The 10,761-nt window shown below is 34.2% G+C and overlaps 1 long non-coding RNA gene across 1 annotated transcript; it reads right to left on the reverse strand.

The window, feature by feature from the left end:
- Window positions 1-1,260: 1,260 nt before the first annotated feature.
- LOC134842394 (uncharacterized) lies at window positions 1,261-10,494 on the reverse strand. The gene is made up of 3 exons (XR_010162501.1): window positions 10,383-10,494; window positions 1,680-1,976; window positions 1,261-1,358 (listed from the first exon to the last, which is right to left on the reverse strand). It is a non-coding gene; the product is annotated as an uncharacterized LOC134842394 (long non-coding RNA).
- Between the last annotated feature and the right edge of the window lie 267 nt (window positions 10,495-10,761).

The raw sequence follows: 10,761 nt of genomic DNA on the forward strand, positions 1-10,761 counted from the left end.
TTCTGATTTTCAACGCGATGATAGGAGATATATTCAATTTAGACCTCAAAAGATTATAGCAAGTTTGTTCGATGAAAATATCTTTTGCTGTTCTGAGTTAATAGGAAAACTGTGCAATAACTCCTTTATTACATCTAGCCACGTTCGGACCCCGCGTTTTCTACTATAACGCTGAATTGGTTTTCGCCTTCCTCCCATTTGTATTTTTTAATCACGAAAGACTCCTCGGGAACTCCGAGTCCTGTTAACTTCTCGTTGAAGCTTCTAGAGTCGATGAAGAATTGGAAACACAAACAAACAAGCGCAAAAACTGCCCATGAAAATGGTCCCATGCTCTCAAATAAGATGCTTTCATGGTTGTTTAAATATACAGCCAACATATGGATGGGAAAGTGCATAAAAAATCAAAGAAAACGAAAAAAATTTCAAACGTTTTTGAACATTTTTTCAATTTTTGAGTTACGAAGAAATAAATATATCTGGTTAAAACTCTTTGAACTTAGAAAATGCTCTCATGATAGGCACTTTTTTAAATAAAATTGTCCCCCAATTAGAAAAAAACTGGATCAATGTGATTCTTTTATTCCGATACCGATATAAGTTCAGAAAATTGAAATCGATTTCCGAAAATAGAAGTTTTTCGTGACCTTCGAATGGCGGAGTTTGCTTTACTTTTACAAAAGGAATGAAGTGAACCTAGAAAACTCAAATCGCGATAAACCGAAATTGGGCGTGAAGAAGTTTTTAATACTTTTTCCTGAAAAAAAAAACAAGAAAAAGATCAAGACCATTTAGCCTTTATAAGTGAAAATTACTTCGTTCTATTACACTTGAAAAAAGTGCTCGGGGTAGAAAGCAAAATGATTCATTTCTTGCGCAATCAACCCAGGAGAAACATTCTGTAATAATAGAGTTCATTTCCAACTCTCGTTCATCTTTCCAGTGGCGGATACAGAATTTTGGCGAGGGGGGAGGAGATAAAAATTTTTGTCGATATTTTCTAGGCCAACCAAATTCTACTTTCGAAGTATCTCAAAGCATTTGGCATGAAAATAGTTTGAAAATAAAACTTGATATTTTTAAAAAATGGATATGTTTTTTCAAATTATTTGAATTTTCGTCAACTTTTAAAAATAGGAAAAGGCTACTTCATAGAGTTTAAAAGCTTTGAAAAAGTCTATTTTCTGTGTTTGCCAATTGTCGTAATACGCATCAAACATTAACAGGGGGGGGGGGGGGGGGTATTAGAAAGTCTCCTTCCTCCCGTCCCTACTGTATCCGCAACTGTACCGCCAGTGGCCGTCACAAGGTGTAGTTCCGATCTTGCCCGCGTGCATGCAAGATACAGTTCAGAATCACTAGAAAGAAAATGTTCATTAACAACATATCAACATTAAGACCATTGTGAACAAAAACCAAATGCGCATCTAAAAGACTAGAGACGGATCTTCCGTTGCAGTGATTTCGATTTATGAGGCATCCAAGTTTTAGTTTGTTCCGGCTGCATTGCCTACTAACTAAAATCGATTGTCATGATCACAAAAAAAACAGTTTGCTTGCCAAAAAAATTTAGGCCGAATTTTTTAAAAACCCTCCCTATCCAATTCAAAAAGTTCGACTGAAGTGTGAAAGGCGCGCCACTGTTCAGTTGATATGTGTAATGGACGATTTCACTCTACTAAATTGCCTCTTCCCATCACAACCATTACTCTCTCCCATTCGAGTGACCTCGAATCTTCAACACGTCGAATGTTTACATTGAGAGTGGCCATTGCTTTCTTCACTTCGTCTTCAAATGAATAATCCGACAATAGAAGGAGAATTTGAACTTGCTCTGCACTCACTCCTGTCTGTATGATTTCATTAAGAACATGTGCCGCTAGCATCCCACATTTTCTGTAGTTTTCCTGCTCCCCTTCCTCTGGGTGTCGGTCATGAAGCCAACGTGACTTCAGGTCGGACTGCAAAAAGTGGGGCTTCAAGCCAAAAACAAAATAAAAGTTAAAAAGAGAACAAAACTAGGGATTAAAGAAATTTTTGAGAAGCATCTGAAGAACTGATCTTCGCAAAAATTTTACAATCTTAAAAAAATGTTTTTCAAGAAACTAGTTCAAGTTGAATGATAAATTAGCATCATAAAAAACTTAGAAACCGACATCAAGGCAGATAATTCTTTAGAAGACGCGCTAATCCGAAAAAAAATGTTTTTATTTGAAAAAAACTCAAAAACTCAGAAACAAAATTAAAGACCATCAAAGAACATTTTATTAAAAACTTTTTTCTCATCAAAACACTCAAAAAGAGGCCGCTAAGCCGATCAATTAAAAGTCGAAACCTTTTAGGCCCGCGAATATTGAGAAAAATGAAAACTAAAAGCTTTTACAAACAACATCAAAAAAATTCAAATTTACTGATTTGTTATATAAATTGACAAATGGGAGCTTTAATAAGAATAATTTTTTTAAAAGGTGCCACGTCGTTGGAACAAGAGACGAAGCAAATAAAGGTAACTAAAGTCTTCAGCTCAACTTAAACAGATATATGTTCATGTGCGTTCTCCTCATCAACCTCCATGAACATAATATTCAATCTCATGAATGATGAGAATGATGAGAATGATGAAAAATCAAAACGAAACAAGGACAGCCGGTTACTGTGCAAGTAGCATAGAATGTTCCGACCAGTCTTACAAAATTACAAAATAATTATTTTTGGAGTGGTGAGATTTGAGATAAAGGAATCTAAGCAAAACAGTAGAGCGTAGGCATTTTCGTCAGTCATTGTAAAATGCGCAAATTGGAAACAATTTTTTCAAGACAAATAACAAGAAATAAAAAAAACAATCAAAAAAAATTATTTTTCTTTTGTAATTTTTCAATTTTTTTTCCAAATTTTTGCAGTTTTTGTTTCCTAAGATGAAGCTAAAAGCTCCAAAAATAAACTTCATTTGAGTAAAATTTAATTTTCAAGGCTCAAATTAAGCATAAGCTAATGTACGCCTGCTACCTCGCTAGAAATTAGACAAAAAATCAAAAAATTTGAACCGGTTTTTCTCGACACTGGAAAACTTTTTAGACTTTTTGTAATGTCGTTCGAATTTGATGAAACGTTTTTAATATGTGGTTTTTAACTGGAAGGTTTTTAATATAATATGGTTTTTAATATGATATAACCTCAGTCTAATTATTAAAAAGACTGAAAGATTTTTCATAATTATACTGAGGTTTTTAATTATCATATATCACATTTTAATATGATATATGATAATGTGAGGTTTTTAATAGGACTCAACCCAGTCCGAATATTATTTGTGGTGTTGATTTTTCGTAGAAAACAAAAAGAACAACACTAAAACACACCCGAATACAAAATTCCTCCCTACTTTCAGTGGTCGGAACAAAAAAAAGGTTAAAAATTGGTTGGTAAATTAACACTCAACAAATATAACAAATTTCGAATAGAAAGGGATAAAAATGCAGACATGCTCATAATATGTGTCTTAGTTGAAAATATACCGATAGAGGTGAGCACCGATTTCAGTAAACCTGTAACAAGACTTTTACGCAAAAAAATCTAGTAACGGGTTGCAACACTTGTGCTTATTGCAAGAGTAAAAACCAGCAAGTCAAAAGTTTTTTGAGAGTATTTGATGCAATACATGATACATACAAATTGTGTTTCGGAAGCATGCACAGAAAATTGGAAACAACCAAGGTCGCGCCACTACCATATTGGCAAAAAAAAATTTTTTTTGAGTGATTGAAAAACACAGGTTTCGATGCAATTTTCTCCGCGATAAAAACCTCTCAACAATCTTTCAGTATTCTTTTTCAATATTTTAGATAAACAGCTTTAAAAATTCAAAAAGTTATCACAACCTCTGTTTTGCTTACATTGCTCAACGTTTTTATCCTGTTTCCAACAGGTTATAGCCCGAAATTGGTACTAAAGTGCATAATTATTGAAAATAGCTGTTATTAAATTAGCACTTTTTTCAGTGGATACCAATATACTTGTTGCAACATCTCAGGCAAAAGCTTGGTATGACAAACTGATAGACAAGAACAACATCCAGAGATTTGAGCAACACTAAATTCCGATGAGTGAAAAGACGATAAAAAATTACTGGTATAGCAAAAACAATTAGATGACTTCAATGACAAAAAAACTCGGTGCTAGCAAACTACGGCACTGGATGTTTCAAGCTTGACGTCAATCAGAGGCTCGTTTGGGTCAACAGAAAACAGAAGAGTCAAAACGGACTACTTCAGGCTACTTCGAAGTTTATCAAACAAAGTTTTACGAGTTATGAGGCAACACAGTTGTCAGTGTGATGCATCAGCTGGCGCACTTTTCAATCAGAAACTATACCTATACAATCCATAGGCTTATACTGGCACAGAAGCTGATCACAAGCTTCAGCCATGCCGTGGAGAAAGATTTCAGACACGTTTTTTAACACGACATTGATCAAATTCCTCCTCAATAAGAACACGTTGTGGCGCAGTGAAGCTTCAACACAGCAGTTATTTTATCAGAAAAAGAAAACTATGCCAACCAGCTAAAAGTAACACCGTGCATTTTGTGACGGTGACAAAAACAGCTCATAACATTGTCTGCCAACGATCCAGGTCAATCAAAACCTTTGAAATCATTTATTTCAACAACAGACTCTAAACAAAACCAGTGTCGGATTCCCACCAGAACTTCACCAGAACGCTACAGATATGAGCAACTTTGACGGATTATGGAACCCAAAATATCTTAACAGGCATTAATTTTAGCAACCAAAATTAATGGCAAATTAACTTTTTCGGTTAAGATTCAAGAAATGAGGTAACTGTAATTGACGAACAGTCTTTAGAAGAAAAAAACTCATTGGTTTAAAAGAAATATCAACAAAACAGACATAAGGTCATCCATTGATAAATTCAGTGGAGATGAAGAATAATTTGAATTAGATTATGTATGTTCAGGAACAGGTAAAACACAGAATTGTTTTAATATGACTATTTCAGTTAAACAAAACACAAATTAACTTAATGGTCTACTACTGCAAAACCTGCTTTTTGTCTTTTATCTTATTTCGAACAGGACATGGGCCAAGCTTGAGTCCCTCAGTGATTAATTATTTTTTTCCGTTCAAAAGTTCAAAGCAGAGAGAACAACGCCAAGATTCACTAATTGACTCTCATTTGTGGTAATAAACAAACCAAAAAACAATTAAGTTTTTCCAGTCGAACAGGGTATGAAAACGTGATAAGAAACTCAAAGCTACACAAGTAGCTAAGTAATTCAAGCAAGTAAAAGGTATTGAAAACTTGAAAACATGCACGCTCACTTGTAAATTGAAATCTTCAGAACAATCCTAGTTTTAGCAGCCTTACAGAACTTTAAGATAAATCAATTAGATGCCAATTTAGCATATATTTATCCAATGTTGGAAGAAGAAGCACATCTGAGACTGCACGTGGAAAAAAAATCGAAAGCTTTTTATGAAGATTTTGATTAGTTTCAAATAATGCAATTAGAAAAAACTTTAAAAGCAATCGCTCTATTCAAAAAAAACTTGACAGAAAGTATCCTTGCAAAATTTGACAAGCAAAGCTCTTCATCTTCAAAAATACCGCAGCAGTAAAAATAAAACTTATTGGAGAAGTAAGCATACTATCAGATAGCGGCTGGAACACAGTATAGAAAATTAGTAGGTTAATTATTTCTGAGGTACGCAAACTGGTACTGATAACATGTGGACTGTAAATGTATATCACGCTAAAACATTTCAATTACATCTGAATACAGATCTTCCGGTAAACCATTCTTGCGTGTTCTCCACCACACGAAATCCTTCAATTTTGCCAAAATCAAGGATCACGATCTTGAACTATTGAAAAAGCAGACAATGAGCGTAGTGAAGATAACGACACCAGACGATCAACAGTATCATATAAACAATATGGAAAAAATGAGGCGTATAGGTTGATAAGTGGAAAATAAACTGGTTGTTTGATTATCTTCAAGCATGGTGGAATAGAATTCCTTGGGTTAACGCTCTTGAAGAAGCCGTTTTCTCACAAAGTTTTATCGCAAAAAACAGGACAGGAAGAGCATGCAATAACTCATATTGGAGAAAACAGTCAGAGATGCATCAAAATTGCCACCAATCTTATTATGCATATAATGTTGAAAACCAATTGATGAAATAAAATTTTTCATTTGCGACAAAATCCAGAGAAAAAAACTATTTGCTTGATCCATAATGGATAAAATTTGCACAAAATGGATGACAATTGAACAAACCCAGTCATTATGCGAAAAATTTGTGCTATACAGATGTCGATTAAATTCATTAAACTTCATGTTTTTTTTCATTTTTCAGATTATTCCTGACGGACATGAAAAAAACCTGAGTAAAGGGCTTCGAATATCAAAGAAAAATCTTAATAGAGTATCGAAGATGATTAGAACAGCACTTCTGAAACCCATAAAACTGTATTCCGATGCGTCAATCTCAACTTACAATTGAAGTTGGATATATCAAATTCCAAAAGCAGATTCTCAAGATGATTAATTTGATTTTTCAAACTGATATAACTATCACTCTAACATCGTTCATGACTTTATACTAGCCAATAAATGGTACAATAAATATACCTGGAGCTTTTAACCTGTCTCATTTCTCGTGCAATTATTTGTGTAACTTGGAGCAGATGACTAAGCCAAATACGACAAAGAGTTACTAGCATGTATAAAATTATTAGAAACTAGCTGACGCTGAGAAAGGGAAAAGCAAGTCCTGGTGATACCTAGAAATGGCACTTGTTTCTTCAAGCCTGATGTCGATCAGACAAGAATCTGTTAGTAGGAAATACGTCGGCCGATTTGCTTGAAAACTGTACAAGCGACGGTTCAAGAGCAATGAAGCAACTCAAACGTCAGTGTGATGCCTCAACGAGGACAAATTTGACTCATAGAAAGTTTCGAGAAAATCCATATGTTCATACGAGCACAGGAAATGAACACGATACTCGACTATGCCTGGCAAAACAATCTCAGATGCGTCATTCCTTAAAATTTTGCTCACTCTCTCGAAATTAGACAAAAAGTCAAAAACTTCGAACCGGTTTTTCTCGACACTGGGAAAACTTTTTGGACTTTTCAAAATGTCGTTCCAGTTAGACTGAAACGTTTTTATTATGAGCTCTTTAACTGAAAGGTTTTTAATATATCATGGTTTTTAAAATGATATAACTTCAGTCAAAGAAAACTAGTTTTTGTTGCTTAATTTAGCGCTTCCTTTTAACAAAAAGTTTTAAAAAAACTGATCTGCGAAAAATTAGAGAAAAAATAAGTCAAAAATTTGTAATTTTTTTGTAATCCATTTTTGGAGAAAACTTTAATCGATAATGCCCAATTTACTAGTGTCTGTCTTTTTTAATGTTCAAATGTGGTCGGAACATTAGTGAGAGCCGGTTAGGCTACTCTTGTAAGTTAGTTCAGTGTTGGACAAACTTTTAGTCGTGTGTATTTCAAAATAAGTCAAAAAGAAGAAAAATCAAAAACATCGAACCCTTATTTCTTGACACTGAAATTTTTAAAATATTTTTAGTGTCGCTCGAATAAGACTGAAATACTCTTTTCATCATGCGCTTCCAATTCAAAACAAGAATATTTTATATTTAAAACTTTTGGGTTAGCTCTGACAAAAACAAAAGTCTTTAAATAACATTGGCGATGGAACCTTTGAATGACGCGGCGTTTGAGTTTTTTGTATTATTATTTATACTTTTTGTAGCTTCAGCATTTAACAGAAGGTATTTGATCAGACTGATTGTTTTTCTCTCAACATTGACAATGAAAAAACACACTTGTAGCATCTTCAAATTTTATAAAAACTATTTTGGTGCCAGAAAAAACTTAACGAAGTTTCGTTTCAAGACTTCAATAGACGGAAATTGAAAAAAAAGTAGTGTTAGATTATCGAAGGGAATTAAAACAGCAATTGTTTAGCTCAAAAACTATGAACTTGGAAAAAAACTCTAATGAAACTTGATTCTAATTTTTTCTTTTTCAAAAGTTCTGAAATCAAAATGAACAATTTGATTTTAGTAATGATGTAAAGATCACGATAACCTCGTCAAAATTTGGGGCATAAAAAACTAGCCTAATAAACTCCATAGATTTAACTTTTGAAGAGAATCATAAAAATTGTGTTTCGGGTTCATGAAAAGAAAATTGGAAACGGCCAATGTCACCTTAATGCCATATCGGCATTTTTTTTATTGAATGAAAAACCAATTTTTTCTGGTTTCGAAAAACAAATTTCGATGCAGTATTTTTTTGCTAAAAAAAACTTCTCAACATCCTAGTCTTTCAATATTCTAGATAAACAACTTTAAAAATAAAATCAAAATTTATCACAACCTCTGTTTTTGCGTACATTGCTCATCTTTTTCATCATGTTTTCAACAGAATATAGCCCAAACCTGGTACCTCAGTGAACAATTAATGAAAAAATCTGTAATTAAATTAGGACTTTTTTCAGTGGATACCAATATTAATTGGTAATCCTTCACTGCCATCCTGGTGGTTATCCGCATTAGAAGAAGCTGTTTGTTGCAATCTCTCAGACCGAAACTTGGTATTACAAATTAATAGATGAAGAAAAACATCCAAAGATCCGAGCAACACCAAATTCCGATGATTGAAAAGACGATAAATAATGACTCGTATAGCAAAAACAATTAAATGACATCAAGGACGCAAAAATTAAACCTGGTGCTAGCAGGCTATGGCACTGGATTTCTCAATCTTGATGTCAATCAGAGGCTCGTTTGTTTGTGTCAACAGAAGAGTCAAAACGGACCGTCAGTCTACTTTGAAATTTGTCAAACAGAGTTTAACAAATAATGAGGCAACACAGATGTCAGTGTGATGAATCAGCTGGCGCACCTTCCATTCAAAGACAATATTGATAAATTTCATAGGTTTATACTGGCACAGCAGCTGGTCACAAGCTTCAGTCATGCCATGGAGAAAGATTTCAGAGACGTTATTTAACACGACATTGAATAAATTCTTCCTCGATCAGAACACTTTGTGGTGCAGTGAAGCTTCAAGGCAGCAGCTACTTTATCGCGAATTAAAACAGGCCAATAGACTTAGAGAACAACCGTGCACTTTGTGATGGTGACCAGAACAGCTCATAGTATTGTCTGCCAACGCACGAGGTCGATCAAAGCCTTTGAAACCATATATTTCATCAACATACTTTAAGCAAACCTCGGAATCCCACCAGTCTCGGAAGCCCACCAGAACTCCACCAGAACGCTACGGATCATCATATACCCACAGAGGTTAGAAATTGTGAGGTACTATGGAACCCAAAATATCTTAGCAGTTAATTGATTTTAGCAAACAAAATTAATGGCAAATTAGTGTTTTTTTAAGGTTCAAGAAATGAGTTAACTAAAATTGGCGAATAGCCTTTAGAATCAGTAAAACTCATTGGTTTAGAAAAATATCAAAAAAACAGACATAATGTCATCCAATGATAAGTTCAGTGGAGGTGATGAATAAGTTGAATTAGGTTATGTGGGCTCAAGAACCGGTAAAAAGAAGAAAATTGTTTCAAAACGACTCATGCAGTTAAACAAATTAAAAGTAAGCGTTCAAAAAGCTGGAACCAAATCAAGTCCAACAAAAGAGACATTCACGACTAGCAGTCAAAGATAAAAAGTTAGATATCCCTCACGCCATCTAGAAGCGGCATTCCACTGCAAAGAATATGAATGGTGAACTCAAAGGAAAAACGCACTGAATCACAAAAAAAAATTTGGGGGTCAGATTTTCTAAGAAAATCTCTAAAGCGCTACAGCGCAACAGTGAGCAAGCATCACTTCGCAGAGAACTTGAAACACATATGCAGGCAAGTGGCTTCTAGCTATCAAAGTAAATGGCACGAGACAACGCCAAGTTTGTTAAATACCACAAATGACATTCAATTAATGAAACCAAAAAACAGTAAACACTTTCCAGTCAAACAGGGTATCAAAAAGTGATCAAAAATTCAAAGCAAGACAAGTAGCCAAGTAATTCAAGCAAGTAGAAAGTATTCAAAACATGAAAACATATACACTCACTAGTAAAATGAAAACTTCAGAACATCTAGTTTTAGTAGCCATACAGAACAATATCAATCAATTAGATGCCAATTTAGCATATCTTTATCCAATGTTGGAAAGAAAAGCAAATCTGAGACTGCATGTAGGAACAAAATTCGAAAGTTTTTCATGGAGATTTTGAGTAGTTTCAAGTAATGCAATTTGAGAAGGTCTTAAAAGCAATCACTCTACTTAAAAAAAAACTTGACAGGAACTAACCTTACATAACATGACAAGCAAAGCTCTACATCATCAAAATTACCGCAGCAGTAAATATAAAACTTATTGGAGAAGTAAGTATGCTATCAGATAGCGGTTGGAACACGGTATAGAAAATTAGTAGGTTAATTATTTCTCAGCTACGCAAACTGGTACTGATAAGAAGTGGACTGTAAATGTATATAACGCTAAAACATTTCAATTACATTTGAACACAGATCTTCCGGTAAACCAATCTTGGGTGTCCTCCACCACACAAAATCCTTCAAACTTGCCAAACTCAAGGATCACAATCTTGGACTATTTGAAAAACTATACACTGAGCAGAGTGAAGATAATGACACCAGACGATCAACAGTATCATATAAACAATATGGAA

The sequence above is a fragment of the Symsagittifera roscoffensis genome, chromosome 3, assembly GCF_963678635.1.
Source record: "Symsagittifera roscoffensis chromosome 3, txSymRosc1.1, whole genome shotgun sequence".
NCBI classification, from domain to species: Eukaryota; Metazoa; Xenacoelomorpha; order Acoela; family Convolutidae; genus Symsagittifera; species Symsagittifera roscoffensis.